The 14,968-nt window shown below is 46.1% G+C and overlaps 1 protein-coding gene across 1 annotated transcript in view; it reads left to right on the top strand.

The window, feature by feature from the left end:
* The window catches only part of LOC126484585 (uncharacterized), a 358,487-nt gene that overhangs the window by 113,798 nt on the left and 229,721 nt on the right, over positions 1–14,968 (top strand). The gene's annotated exons all lie outside the window — the stretch shown is intronic.

Below are 14,968 nucleotides of genomic sequence, written 5' to 3'. Positions count from 1 at the left end.
CTTTCTTCCCGCAATGGAATCAAGTGAAATGCATTATTTGACCCTAATTGTACGTCTATTTACAAAATATACAGATCTGACATGCAAACTATTACAGTATACAGGGTGATTCCTAGAGAAGTGTCATGTAATTTGTGAGGTGATTCTGCATTTGAAAAGAAACCGAAAAACTCTTATGAACATGTGCCCGGTGTTCGGCCGTTACGGAACTGGAGCGGGTTGAAGACTACACACGTCCGTGAATGGATAAGAAGACAGGTGCGAAAATTACTTACCGAAATGCTGCGTAGGCGCTGTGGTGGACAGAATAATGATGGGACAGTTGACTGATCCATCCTACAAGAGGTGTGTGGGTACTCCAACAGATGGCAGCACAGTCACATCGCACTGAGGCAACAGCTGCAGGTACACCCAGTGTGCAATGGTGGATTGGATCAGTGAGCGGTCATGAGGCCACGTGCTTGTCGTGCTCGAGTGTTCTTCAGTTGAGCAAATCCATTACGTTGTTTGTCTACAGTTACTGTAATGGCAGTGCCCGTGTGGCTGTGATAAAATACTAGAAACGTTTCCCTGCTCAACGAACCCCCACGGTTTTTCAACCATTAAACTACCGGGTATACATGTAACATCAGAACGCGAGGCCACTCAGTCAGTTGAGGAAAGGAAAGAAATTATTGCTATCGTAGAATTGAGTCCCACCAGCAGTACACGGCACATCAAGCGTCAGCTCGATGTTTCACAAACGCGAATGTGGCTTACATTAATTCTGGTGGCTTGTATCCATTCCATGTGCAGGCTGTGCAACATGTGCACTACTGGCCATTAAAATTGCTACACCAAGAAGAAATGCAGATGATAAACGGGTATTCATTGGACAAATATACACTCCTGGAAATTGAAATAAGAACACCGTGAATTCATTGTCCCAGGAAGGGGAAACTTTATTGACACATTCCTGGGGTCAGATACATCACATGATCACGCTGACAGAACCTCAGGCACATAGACACAGGCATCAGAGCATGCACAATGTCGGCACTAGTACAGTGTATATCCACCTTTCGCAGCAATGTAGGCTGCTATTCTCCCATGGAGACGATCGTAGAGATGCTGGATGTAGTCCTGTGGAACGGCTTGCCATGCCATTTCCACCTGGCGCCTCAGTTGGACCAGCGTTCGTGCTGGACGTGCAGACCGCGTGAGACGACGCTTCATCCAGTCCCAAACATGCTCAATGGGGGACAGATCCGGAGATCTTGCTGGCCAGGGTAGTTGACTTACACCTTCTAGAGCACGTTGGGTGGCACGGGATACATGCGGACGTGCATTGTCCTGTTGGAACAGCAAGTTCCCTTGCCGGTCTAGGAATGGTAGAACGATGGGTTCGATGACGGTTTGGATGTACCGTGCACTATTCAGTGTCCCCTCGACGATCACCAGTGGTGTACGGCCAGTGTAGGAGATCGCTCCCCACACCATGATGCCGGGTGTTGGCCCTGTGTGCCTCGGTCGTATGCAGTCCTGATTGTGGCGCTCACCTGCACGGCGCCAAACACGCATACGACCATCATTGGCACCAAGGCAGAAGCGACTCTCATCGCTGAAGACGACACGTCTCCATTCGTCCCTCCATTCACGCCTGTCGCGACACCACTGGAGGCGGGCTGCACGATGTTGGGGCGTGAGCGGAAGACGGCCTAACGGTGTGCGGGACCGTAGCCCAGCTTCATGGAGACGGTTGCGAATGGTCCTCGCCGATACCCCAGGAGCAACAGTGTCCCTAATTTGCTGGGAAGTGGCGGTGCGGTCCCCTACGGCACTGCGTAGGATCCTACGGTCTTGGCGTGCATCCGTGCGTCGCTGCGGTCCGGTCCCAGGTCGACGGGCACGTGCGCCTTCCGCCGACCTCTGGCGACAACATCGATGTACTGTGGAGACCTCACGCCCCACGTGTTGAGCAATTCGGCGGTACGTCCACCCGGCCTCCCGCATGCCCACTATACGCCCTCGCTCAAAGTCCGTCAACTGCACATACGGTTCACGTCCACGCTGTCGCGGCATGCTACCAGTGTTAAAGACTGCGATGGAGCTCCGTATGCCACGGCAAACTGGCTGACACTGACGGCGGCGGTGCACAAATGCTGCGCAGCTAGCGCCATTCGACGGCCAACACAGCGGTTCCTGGTGTGTCCACTGTGCCGTACGTGTGATCATTGCTTGTACAGCCCTCTCGCAGTGTCCGGAGCAAGTATGGTGGGTCTGACACACCGGTGTCAATGTGTTCTTTTTTCCATTTCCAGGAGTGTATTATACTAGAACTGACATGTGATTGGTTTTTTACGCAATTTGGGTGCATAGATCCTGAGAAATCAGTACCCAGAACAACCACCTCTGGCCGTAATAACGACCTTGATACGCCTGGGCATTGAGTCAAACAGAGTTTGGATGGCGTGTACAGGTACAGCTGCCCATGGAGCTTCAACACAATACCACAGTTCATCAGGAGTAGTGACTGGTCTATTGTGACGAGCCAGTTGCTCGGCCACCATTGGCCAGACGTTTTCAATTAGTGAGAGATCTGGAGAATGTGCTGACCAGGGCGGCAGTCGAACATTTCTGTATCCAGAAAGTCCTGTACAGGACCTGCGACATGCGGTCGTGCATTATCCTGCTGAAATGTAGGGATTCGCAGGGATCGAATGAAGGGTAGAGCCACGGGTCGTAACACATCTGAAATGAAACGTCCACTGTTCAAAGTGGCGTCAATGCGAACAAGAGGTGACCGAGACGTGTAACCAATGGCGGCCCATATCATCACGTCGGGTGATATGCCAGTATGGCGATGACGAATACACGCTTCCAATGTGCGTTCACCGCGATGTCGCCAAACACGGATGCGACCATCATGATGCTGTAAACAGAACCCGGATTCATCCGAAAAACTGACGTTTTGCCATTCGTGCACCCAGGTTCGTCGTTGAGTACACCATCGCAGGCGATCCTGTCTGTGATGCAGCGTCAAGGGTAACCGCAGCCATGGTCTCCGAGCTGATAGTCCATGCTGCTGCAAACGTCGTCGAACTGTTCGTGCAGATGGTTGCTGTCTTGCAAACGTCCCCATCTGTTGACTCAGGGATCGAGACGTGGCTGCACGATCCGTTACAGCCATGCGGATAAGATGCCTGTAATCTCGACTGCTAGTGATACGAGGCCGTTGGGATCCAGCACGGCGTTCCGTATTACCCTCCTGAACCCACCGATTCCATATTCTGCTAACAGTCACTGGATCTCGACCAACGCGAGCAGCAATGTCGCGATACGATAAACCGCAATCGTGATAGGCTACAGTCCGACCTTTATCAAAGTCGGAAACGTGATGGTACGCATTTCTCCTCTTTACACGAGGCATCACAACAACGTTTCACCAGGCAACGCCGGTCGACTGCTGTTTGTGTATGAGAAATCGGTTGGAAACTTTCCTCATGTCAGCACATTGTAGGTGTCGCCACCGGCGCCAACCCTGTGTGAATGCTCTGAAAAGCTAATCATTTGCATATCACAGCATCTTCTTCCTGTCGGTTAAATTTCACGTCTGTAGCACGTCATCTTCGTGGTGTAGCAATTTTAATGGCCAGTAGTGTATAGCCAGGTGGTTCAGTAAGCAGACAACAATTTTGTGAAAGGTTGGCTGTACACAGAGATGTCGTGCAAAGCACTTTATTTACAGGTGAGGCTACATTTACATGCAGTGGTACCATGAACACCTGCTGTTATCATACATGGGTGACGGAATACCCACATGACACAAGATTCCAAGTCAGGTTCTCAGTGAACGTCTGGTGTGGTATGACTGATGACCTGGTGATACGGCCTGTGTTCCTGCCAAATCGCATAACAGCTGCAGCATACGCACATTTCCTGATAGAAGACCCACTTGCGCTTTTGGAAGACGTGACATTACGGTAACTGCGGCAAATGCACCTGTAACATGATGGATGACCGATTCACTGTACCAGACAAGTATCCCAGTATCAGAGTAACACGTTTCTTCAGTGGTGGATTAACTATGGTGGACCCATTAACTGACATGCCACATTACCCAACCTAACCTCACAAGACTTCTGTTTATGGACTGGTTAAAGCGCGATGTGCGCCCTGCGAAGGTGGATACACATGAAGAACTTGTCGCTCCTGTTGCCCGCTTTAAAGCCCACCGAGATTATGTTATGCAACACACCCTCCAGCGCACTGACAAATGCATTGAGATGGGTGGGTGTCTTTTTAAATACCTATTATAGGCGGGATTACTCATCTGTCCCACCATTACACTGTCCACCACAGCGCCTACAAAAAATTTTGATATGAAATGTTGGCACTTGTCTTCATAATTGGTTTATTGGACGCTCAACTGCGCGGTCATCAGCGCCCGTACAAAGTCCAATTTTTACACTGTCCAATCTAGCCACTGTCACGCATGATGATGATAATGATGAGGACAACACAAATACCTTGTCCCCTGTCAGAGAAAGTCCCCAACCCGGCCGGGAATCGAACCCGGGACACCGTGATCCAGAGGCAGCAACGCTAGCCTCACTCATGGGTGTGTGTGTTCTTCAACCTGCTACAGTTGCGTAACGATCGAAAATCGGACACATGTTCATAGGACATTTTCGTGTTTCTTTTTTTTCTTTCTTTTCGCATGAGGAATTGCCTTAGAAACAATGTGACATTCCTCTCGAATCGCCCTGTATCTTAATTAATTATCAAACTATTGCCCATCTTCCTCTTCGTCATCTTCGCGTGCCTCAATAGTTTCGTCGCTATAATGTTCATCTAGAGTAACGAGAGTGTGCTTGTGACCTTCAGACTGATTGCCTCTTGTGAGAATGGACCATTTTTCTTATAATGCCTTGGTCTGCTTCGACTTCGTTATGCATCTGGATTTGGTAAAAATCTGCGTATTACATCTCTGTTGCAATCCACATGTGAAACTTGAAGAGAAAAAATTATTCCGTATTGCCGTACCTGCTCGTTTCGGGCCTTTGCTGCTTCCTCCGCCAATTGGCCTGTAGGTGAATTGCTTTAGATACGACTTCGGCACCTTGCACTAAAATTTTATGACGAGTTGGTGACATAAGGTACCAACCAAAAATCTCTGTATGTTTTTCAGTTTCACGAGGAATGGCATCAAATTTCTCAGTATCTATTACTGGTGCCCCGGAAACTACTTCCAGGTTAATCAGGATGGTTTATTTCAACCCACATTGAGGCCAGTGATTCGAGAAGAGAATTCTGATTTACAAAGCTCTTCTGGTATAAATTTCTTGATTGCTCTGTAGGAATCTACAACGGAATAAATGGAAAATTGCTACTTGCAATAGATCAACTAATCTAACATTTCACTTTGAGTGAATAAAGAAGAATACGATGGATGAGTGCGGACAATGTTACTGTCTAAAATAATTGCATCTGTCTAAATGTCATGCCTATAAAAGGAGTATATCTCGCCAAGACCTGACAGGTGACTAAAAACATTGAAATCTCAAGATTTTCGGGTAGCAAAAATACTCATGCTGTCTATAAACCTAGTTTAAACAACAAAACAATGAAGGTATAGTGTAAGATAAAGTACATATCTTTCATTTCCATATTCAATAGGTGTTCTCATCTAAACGTAACCACAAAAGCGAGGGAAACAAATGTTACAAACAAGAGTTCACGAACGCGCATGTATTACTAATTATGTCTAGTTAGCTACTGACTGTGCAACAGGTGGTGTGAGCAGAGGGAAAGGTTGTGGCTGCGAAAGACGGGCAGGTTATCGACCTTGAAGATAAACACGTTTGAAAGGATTTACTTGGCGATGCGTGACGCACGAGACACACTACGCGACATACTGACTCGCAGATTAACTGCAAACTTTTATTGCCGGACCCAGATTAATTGCCTACTCTGCTACATATGTAAAATCAGTGTAAATAATGTCAGCTCAAGGCTTTGACTCGCAAGATACAGCTAAATTCTCGCTATTCCAAGGTAAATTATTTAAAGTCCACCTACTTTCAGAAACCTCCCGAGGTCCGACTACTAGACTGGAGTGTTTCCAAAGTATTCGTACACCCATATGTAATGCGGTACCGACCACAAGATGCCACGAGAGGCAGACCTGCCAGTATGAAAGGAGGCGGTGAGTGTTGTGTTGTGACTAGAGAAGCGGTGACACCATAAGGGATCGGTCAGTAACTTTCAACGTGGACTGGTCATTTGATGTCACCTGAGTAACAAATCCATCAGGGACATTTCAACGCTTCTAAAGTTGCCTGTGTCGGCTGCTGGTGACGTGATCGTGAAGTGGAAACTTGAAGGAACGGGCACAGCTAAACCAAGACCACACAGACGACTTGGGCTGATGGACAGGGGCCGTCGAGCGTTGCGGAGGATGGTTGTAAAAACCAGCGGAAGGAATTACTCGTGAGCTGAAAACTGTTACCAGTAGTCCAGCTGACTGTGCAAAGGGAGTTGGAAAGAATGTGGTGTTGTGGTCGAGCTGCTCCTCATGAGCCACATATTTCTGTAGTCAGTGCTATGTAAATGGAATATTTCTACTGGCTGGAGGTCGTTCAGTGAGCGACTTCACAGGGCAGTGGTTGTTGGAAACGAGTGATTGGAGTGATGAAGCACGCTATAACCTATAGCAAGCCGATGGAATGATTTAGGTGTGGCGAATGTCAGGAGAACATTGACTGTCATCATGTCTACTGCCGGCAGTGGAGTACGGAGGAGGTGGTGTTACGGTGGCGGAAGAACATGAACACATCTTACGGCGTTGGGTACTGCATACAGTTGACGAACAATACGGAGACGATGATTGCTTGGATCAGCATGACTGTGCACTATGTCATAAAGCAGCATCTGAGAGACAAATGTTGTGGACAATATTCCAATCATGGAGAAATGTGTTAGAACGTCGATTTCTCTCCAGATCCCAGCGTCCGACATCAATACCTTCTCTGTTTCGTCTCTCGAGGTAGAATGGGCTGCGTTTCTCCACAGACATTCAGGCGCCTCATTGAAATTGTCCCCAGCAGAGATCAAGTCGTCCTAAGACCGATGGGTGGACACACCCTATATTAATGTCCACTAATAGGTGTCCAGATACTGTTAATCAGATAGTGTACACCAGTAATAGTTCATAAATGGCCTCCAAACGCCTCTTGACAAGTTCCATCGTTATTCCCCTAAACAACAAAACAATAACAGGCAACAACAGATGAAGAGTGACACAAAAACACCTCACACAAAGTTCTACAGAAACGACTATAACTTATTGGCTTCAGAGAAAGCCGCGCCAAGTCCGTCTCGTTCATTAACACCATCGTGCAGCTAGCTACCTGGCACCACAACGTAATTTGAGGCCTCTTCCTAGTTCTGCGTATTCCCTAAAACTGCAACACTCTCGTAGAGAACTGTAATTGTTCAACCTGAATTTCACACCCGCGCGCGAGAACGCACATTCAGAATCACTCGACTTTTCGGATGCACGAAATAACTGGTTTGATGACGAAAGATCACCACCTTGCGACTTGTCTAATACACTACTAAAACGGCAGCTATGCTTGAGATGGCACGCGACGTCCACACCACACGAGGTTTGCCGTACAACTCCCGATTTCCCGAACTCCAAAACTGCCGTCGGAATTAATCGACGTTAGGTCTTTCAACCATCAAAATAAGGAGCAAAATGTGAACATTTTCGTTGGCCATTTTCTGCTACAACTGACAGTGCTTCTGTAAAGTGCTGCTTCTCGGTACAAACTTCCAGAAGTTCATCTGTGACTAGTGGAAGACACTGGCCGTTATGGCGAAAAAAATCCCTCGTCCTTGAGCCAGCCTCGTGTGCCAAAACAACTACCCAGGCAGATAAGGGAAACACGGGCCCTTCAATAACAGGTTGAAGAGAGCCACTTTCCCCTATAAATCTATCCTATCGACGGCCACAGAAAGGGCACACAGGCTCGGTCATGAAATATGATATGTTAAGAATACTCTTTCTCGAACACCACCACTACTTGACTGTATACATTATCTACACTGCAGAATTAGCAGCAATACACACAGCTCTAACACACTTAAAGCGCCAAACTTCCTGAAATATTCTTCTATGCACTAACTTTCTCAGTGGTTTGAAGGAGGCACCAGATAATTTTTACTCTCAGATGTCATTCATGACTCTTACCGTAAAAGCGTCCGGTTGTTTTCCTCGGAATTGTTAACACCTATCTTTAAAAATTGTTGTACACGTTATAATTCTCTGCAAAATTTTGAAGACATCAACCTCATAGAACGCCCTTACGATTCCGTTGTTTATATCCTCCCAGCAGTGTGTTTTTTCGCAGCCGCAGGAAAATGTACTTGCTGTGGCGGAGGTTGTATCCAGACTACCTGTTACAATGGTTGAGTTCTCAGGACTCAAAAATCACTACACTAAGCCAGATGGAGCATGTGGAAGCTCTCTAGCCCAGTTTATCTGTGTGTTTTTGAGATGCTGTCACGTGCAGCCACCTGCAGAAAATACGTATGCCGTTTTGTTTTCGCCTCTCCCAATTATTCTCTTCTGAATTTCAGAGACATCAATTGCTTCGGCTCGCATATAGTGAACACGCAGTGTTGCTTGTCTGTAAGCACTGACAACTGTGCAGTCGTTAATTTAAGGCGGTCGGCCATCGCTTTGTCTTTGGTGAGAGGTAATGCCCGAAATTTCTTATTCTCAGCACACTCTTCGCACTGTGGATTTCGCAATAATGAATTCACTAAGTTTTCGAAACTGAATGTCCCATGCGTTTAGAACCAACAAACATTCAGCGTTCAAAGTCTGTTAATTATAAATACCTCGGAAACCGTTTAACATGAATCACCTGAGGAAACGAGAGCTCCGCCGATGCATTCCCCTTTAATACTACCCCCCCCCCCCCCCCCCCTCCCACCTTGGTATGTGCATATCGCTATCCCATGACTTTTATCATCTCAGTGTGTTTCGTTTCCCAAAGTAACATTAAGTGGTAATCAAATTAGCTTAATCTAGTATTGCAGGAATTTCACGAGAGCCTGGAGAATTTCAGGGATGATGTTGGATTTCGATGCAGTGGAAACTTCGAACTGGAACCTCAAATGGGCGGTAATTGTCGCTGGTACCAAGAATTCGAATTGTCAGACCTAACTCTGTCATCACTGTTGTAGAAACTGTGTATTTTGTATTGATCACTGGAACATCTTACGTGGTTCTGTCTAGGTGCGAATGGGATCAGGCATGCGCACATGTCGAGAAAGAGGCATGGACCTACACGTTTGCTCATCTTGCGAGGCAGTCGCAGGCGCACGGCGACTAGGCGACTGGATCACACAACGAACAACGAGAGTAACAGCTCATTTGCAGGTGTTGCTCGTGATAGGGGAGGGACAGTTTCAACATTTCCGTGGTGTACTTGCTATGACTTCATTCGCATGGACGACAATGCCCGTCCACGCAAGAACTACGTGCGTTGCAGAGCTACTGAAGAGTGAGGACATCGCATGAATAAATCTACTACATATTCGCTATATCTGAATCCAGTAAAAGATTCGTGGGATGCTCTCGGACCTGCAAATTGCATTGATTGAGGCATGGAACAAACATACCTGCTGGACGTACAAGGAGACTCGTGTTGAGTGTCACAAACAGATGCAGATCGTGCGCTGCTGTCCATGTTGAGCGCACTGACTACTTATCTGCTGTCTCTCAAGTGCCAATGACAGTTACTTTGCATTGTACTACTCAAAGTGCAGCATTCAGTTTTTCGTTGTTTTGCATCCCTGTGTAGTGAGGGAATCCCCGCCGTACCATTAAATTATATGTACATGTTCTCTAGAACCTCATATGGTTCCAGTACACATGGTCTAGATATTTCCGTAACAACTATGAAACGGTGCGTCACGTGCACTTAAGGCCAGTTGATAAATAAACTAAAATTAAGCTCTGTCCGAAGAGGCCTCAGAAGGTCGAACGGTACCGACCGATCACCGTCTCAGCCTCATCCGGTAGGCGTCACTGGATGCAGAGATATCTTTGGTGATATGACTGTGTCCATTGTCCGATTTATAAGTAAATGGACTGCAATTAGCTGATAACAGATATGATTAAGCACATTTCTCCTGAAGCTGTCTGAACACACTATACATTATGCACCTTTGCAAAACGATCAAGATTACTGAGCTCAGCCATATACGCGTAATAAAGTGTCATTGCGGGATTTAAAAGAAGTTGCGTTTAGCGCTAGCAAAAATTTTCAACGAAGTAAGATACCAAACTGACTCTCTAACACAATTTCTTATGGATACGCTTAGTACACGGTGAAAAGTGTGAAAAAAGTGTGAACTCTAGACTGATATAAAATCGTTTACGGACTTTACCGGTCGGTATCTTCCTGATGGGATTGAAGTTTTTTTAGGAAAAAAAAAGCCAGACATATGATAATAGTTCGACGATTGGAAGATTATTATAATCGGCTTTCATGTTCACGCAACTTTATACGGAAAGCATGTTTTTACAGGCTCCTGGGTAGACTGAAATTTGTGTATTTGCTTCTGTATTTTTGAAACACTATGCATTCGATCTGGTGATGCAGCCTGCGAATTCGAGATGTCGAGGATCGTAAGATGCAATTTTGACGGAAATGAGTTCACTAAGTGCTGGTAGCCCTGTACCATACATTCTCACATTCGTAATTATTGCTGAACCGCATTGAAGTGATTACGTCTAACATAAGAGCGATCAGGGTTTCCAGAAGTTATTGTTAGATGATTTAAAACAATGCAGAATCCATGTTCGTTGCTAACGACGTTAACCACTAGAACAAGGAAGTCGTCTGGTTGAGTGTGTAGCAAGCTAACTCTTTGGTAATGGAAAATTACTATTCCTAGACTTGTTGATCTCCCTTCGTTTCGCCATGAAAAGAGAAATCATCTGTAAGAACTACATATTCTGCATTAATGTCATCACTTGGTCACCAGTGACTAGGTGACAAAGTTACCTGTTAAGGATAAAGTGAGTGGGCGAGAAAGGCCGGATATGGAAAGGACTTCTACGATATGAATAGAAAAAATGAAGTGTCTGTTAGGTGCACTAGGCTCCATAAAGTGCAAAGGCTCTGTTTTCATATTTTGGGTAGAGTAATTCAGATTTATGGTTACAGGAAACTGATTAATTTTTTTCTTTCTTACTGTGAACACGGAGTTCCGACTTATATCGCACGATGACGGTGATACGATATCAGTCGGCGGTTGTCTTTAGGGTGTTGCTTATGAATGGCTGATTTTGATAATGAAAACATCAGAAAATTCGCTTCCTTTCGCATACTTCCCTTCATTAATATCGTATGGAATAATTTTGGGGGTCAATTCTGCAGTTAGACACATAGTTTTCAGTGCGCAAAAATTTTCTCTAAGGGCTATATTTTCTGTTCATCCTCTAACCAGATCTAAGCAAGTGCTCCACAAACTATGTATGTCAGCAACAGCGTCACAATACATTAACTATCTTATAAAATTTGAGTGAAAAAGTGGTCACAGTTTTAAATATGAAGTAGCACTGATAAACATAACACTAAGACCAAAAATGGTCCTCTGTGCATAAGTTAACCTTACTCTTGTACAGAAGGAACAAAGTGTAATTAATATGAAGAGTCCCACTTTCTGTATCTCAGTTTAATATCGATTTCAAAAGGTTACAAGGTATTCAGTGATAAAAATGTTCGACAGTTCCTTTTATGAAGCGTAGGTGCTGGCAGACAATAAAACCCATTTTAAAAACAAATTGAAAACTTCTTTGCTTGGCAGCTGCATTTATTGAGTAGATGAATGTGAGTGCTTGGGAGGAAGAGAAGGGACATTGGAGTTCAAGGTCCCGTTGACGACGTGATCATTAGAGCTGGGATTGGGGAAAGATGCCAAAGGAAATGTGTGGTATCCTTCTTGAAGGAGCCTTCCCAGCATTTGCAGTAACGATACAGGAAAATAACGGAACGCATAAATCTGGCTGGCCATCGGAGATTTAAAGCACCGAATGAGAGATCAGTCTCATAACCACCATGCCATCTCTCTCGCTATTGCGGTGAACTATATGTATTAAATTTTGTTAACGATTATGCTAGAAATTCACTTACATAAATGGTAAATATGGGCCCACATTTACAGTGAAAAATGGTTATACCGGCTGGTTGTAACTAAAGTGTAGCTACTCAAAGGTCCTAACAGAATAACATATACGTTCGTCGTACTTCCCACGCTGTATTCTGCGGTTAGTTCATGCAGTGTTACGTATCTGTGAGCTCTGAAAACTCTACGCAAACGTCACTGCTCGTTAAGTGAAGGCCGTCGGCCAATGCATTGACCGTTGTGAGAAGTAATGCCTGAAATTTGGTATTCTCGGCACACTCTTGGCGATACGGGTGTCGGAATATTGAATTCTCTTACGGTTTCCGAAATGGAATGTCCCAAGCGTCTAGCTTCAACTACCGTTACGCGTTGAAAATCTGTTAATTCCCATCGTGTGCCCGTGAAGACGTCGGAAATATTTTCACATGAATCACCTGAGTACAAATGACGGCCCCGCCAATGCACTGACCTTTTATACTTTGTGTACGTGGTACTACCGCCATCTACCGGGTGATCAAAAAGTGAGTATCAATTTGAAAACCTAATAAACCACGGAATAATGTAGATAGAGAGGTAAAAATTGATACACATGCTTGGAATGACACAAAAGGAGCTGTAATGAGACAGAGAGAGAATCAGATGCGCCAGCAGTCGCAGCATGTTGATGTTACCTGAAAAGGTGCTTTTAATGAAGCAGTATTATCAGAATGGGGAATGTGCTAGTTCAGCGTTACGATCTTATCGCCATAGGAAGGGGATTCCAATGGGTAAAGGTCCGTTGACAAATGCAGCTGTGGCGAGAATGATTTCGAAGTTCGAAGCCACGGGTTGTTTAGACGATAGACCCCGTAGTGGCCGACCGAGCACAAGGCGCAATGCTGCTGAGACAGTTCAGGAAGAAATGGATACTGTAGCAGGTTCGTCTATGCCCGGGGAAGTCAGCGCTCGTGCAGTCGCACGTCGCACCGGCATTCCACACACTACAATTTGGTTGGCACCCTCCGATGCTATCCGTACAAAATCCATCGGCATCATGAACTGTTACCTGGCGATTTAGTGAAGCGGAGGGCATTTGCGGTGTGGGCGTTTCAAAAGATGGCGGGAGATGACAATTGGTTGAGTAACGTGTTGTGGACCGACAAAGCTCATTTCACTCTCCAAGGGTCTGTCAACGCCCACAACTGCAGAATTTGGGCTACCGAAAATCCTAGAACTGTCATGGAAACCCCATTTCACGACGGGAAAGTCACGGTATGGGTTGGATTTACCACATCTACTGTTATCGGGCCTTTTTTCTTCGAGGAAATGCGTGATTCTGGTTTTGTAACTGCTACCGTGACGGGTGAGAGGTACGCCAATATGTTACAGAATCGCATCATCCCCAGTCTGGCTGATAAACACCTGCTGGAGCGTACGATGCTTATGCACGATGGCGCTCAATCCCATATTGGTAGACGCGTGAAAGATCTCTTGCGCGCGTCGTTTGGTGATGATCGTGTGCTCAGCCGCCACTTTCGTCATGCTTGGCCTCCCAGGTCCCCAGACCTCAGTCCGTGCGATTATTCGCTTTGGGGTTACTTGAAGTCGCAAGTGTATCGTGATCGACCGACATCTCTAGGGATGCTGAAAGACAATATCAGACGCCAATGCCTCACCATATCTCCGGACATGCTTTACAGTGCTGTTCACAACATTATTCCTCGTCTACACCTATTGTTGAGGAATGATGGTGGACATATTGAGCATTTCCTGTAAAGAACATCATCTTTGCTTTGTTTTACTTTGTTATGCTAATTATCGCTATTCTGATCAGATGAAGTGCCATCTGTCGGCCATTTTTTGAACTTTTGTATTTTTTTGGTTCTAATAAAACTGCATGTCATTCAAAGCATGTGTGTCAATTTGTACCTCTCTATGTACATTATTCCGTGATTTATTCAGTTTTCAAATTTATACTGACTTTTTGATCACCCGGTATATATGTGCATATCGCTATCCCATGACTTTTGTCATCTCAGTATATAAGAAAGCAGCAAACCTCGCCGGCAAGAGTTTCATGTGATACGAGCGAGATGATCTGTAGGCTGCCGATGGTATCCTTGGATGACAAGGCAGTGTACACAATCACGTGTTCATATACGGGCCTGTAGTCCGTGCCGACTTGCGGGGAGACCTTGAAGGCACCGCATGGAGTAATCTTGATAGGGCCACGGGGTAGGGAGGGGGGGGGGGGGGGGGGTTAAGTTAGTGCGTGCTCGTGGCTGCTGGCTGGGCCGGAGGAGGCCGATTGTAGTCGGACGCCTAAGTGCGGACTCTGGTCACGGCGCGTGTTATCGCTCACACGGGCCACATACGGCGTTCCAGGTAGCTCGGATGCCTTTCGTGGCAGTGTTCCCCTGCGGCTGGACCTTAACACACTGCGTGAAGGAGAGAGAGGGGAGAGAGAACGAACGAGCGTTAATTATGCGAAACACAAGCAGTCCCACGAGTTTCTGCATGTATATTCCGCAAGCCTCGTTACTTCATGTGGTGGAAGATACTTCGCGAGCGTACCACTGTCAACCCCCGACCCCTCTCCCCCCCCCCCCCCCCCCTTCCCGCCAGTTACGAATTGTGCGTAGGAAGAACTATTGTTAGTTTACTACCGTGTGAGCTCGAATCTCTCTACATCTACATCTACATACATACTCCGTAATCCACCATACTGTGCGTGGCGGAGGGTACCTCGTACCACAACTAGCATCTTCTCTCCCTGTTCCACTCCCAAACAGAACGAGGG

Source organism: Schistocerca serialis, chromosome 6, assembly GCF_023864345.2.
Source record: "Schistocerca serialis cubense isolate TAMUIC-IGC-003099 chromosome 6, iqSchSeri2.2, whole genome shotgun sequence".
In the NCBI taxonomy this organism is placed as follows: Eukaryota; Metazoa; Arthropoda; class Insecta; order Orthoptera; family Acrididae; genus Schistocerca; species Schistocerca serialis.
The sequence above is the reverse complement of the archived record's forward strand: the minus strand, read 5'-3'. Positions and strand labels throughout refer to the sequence as shown.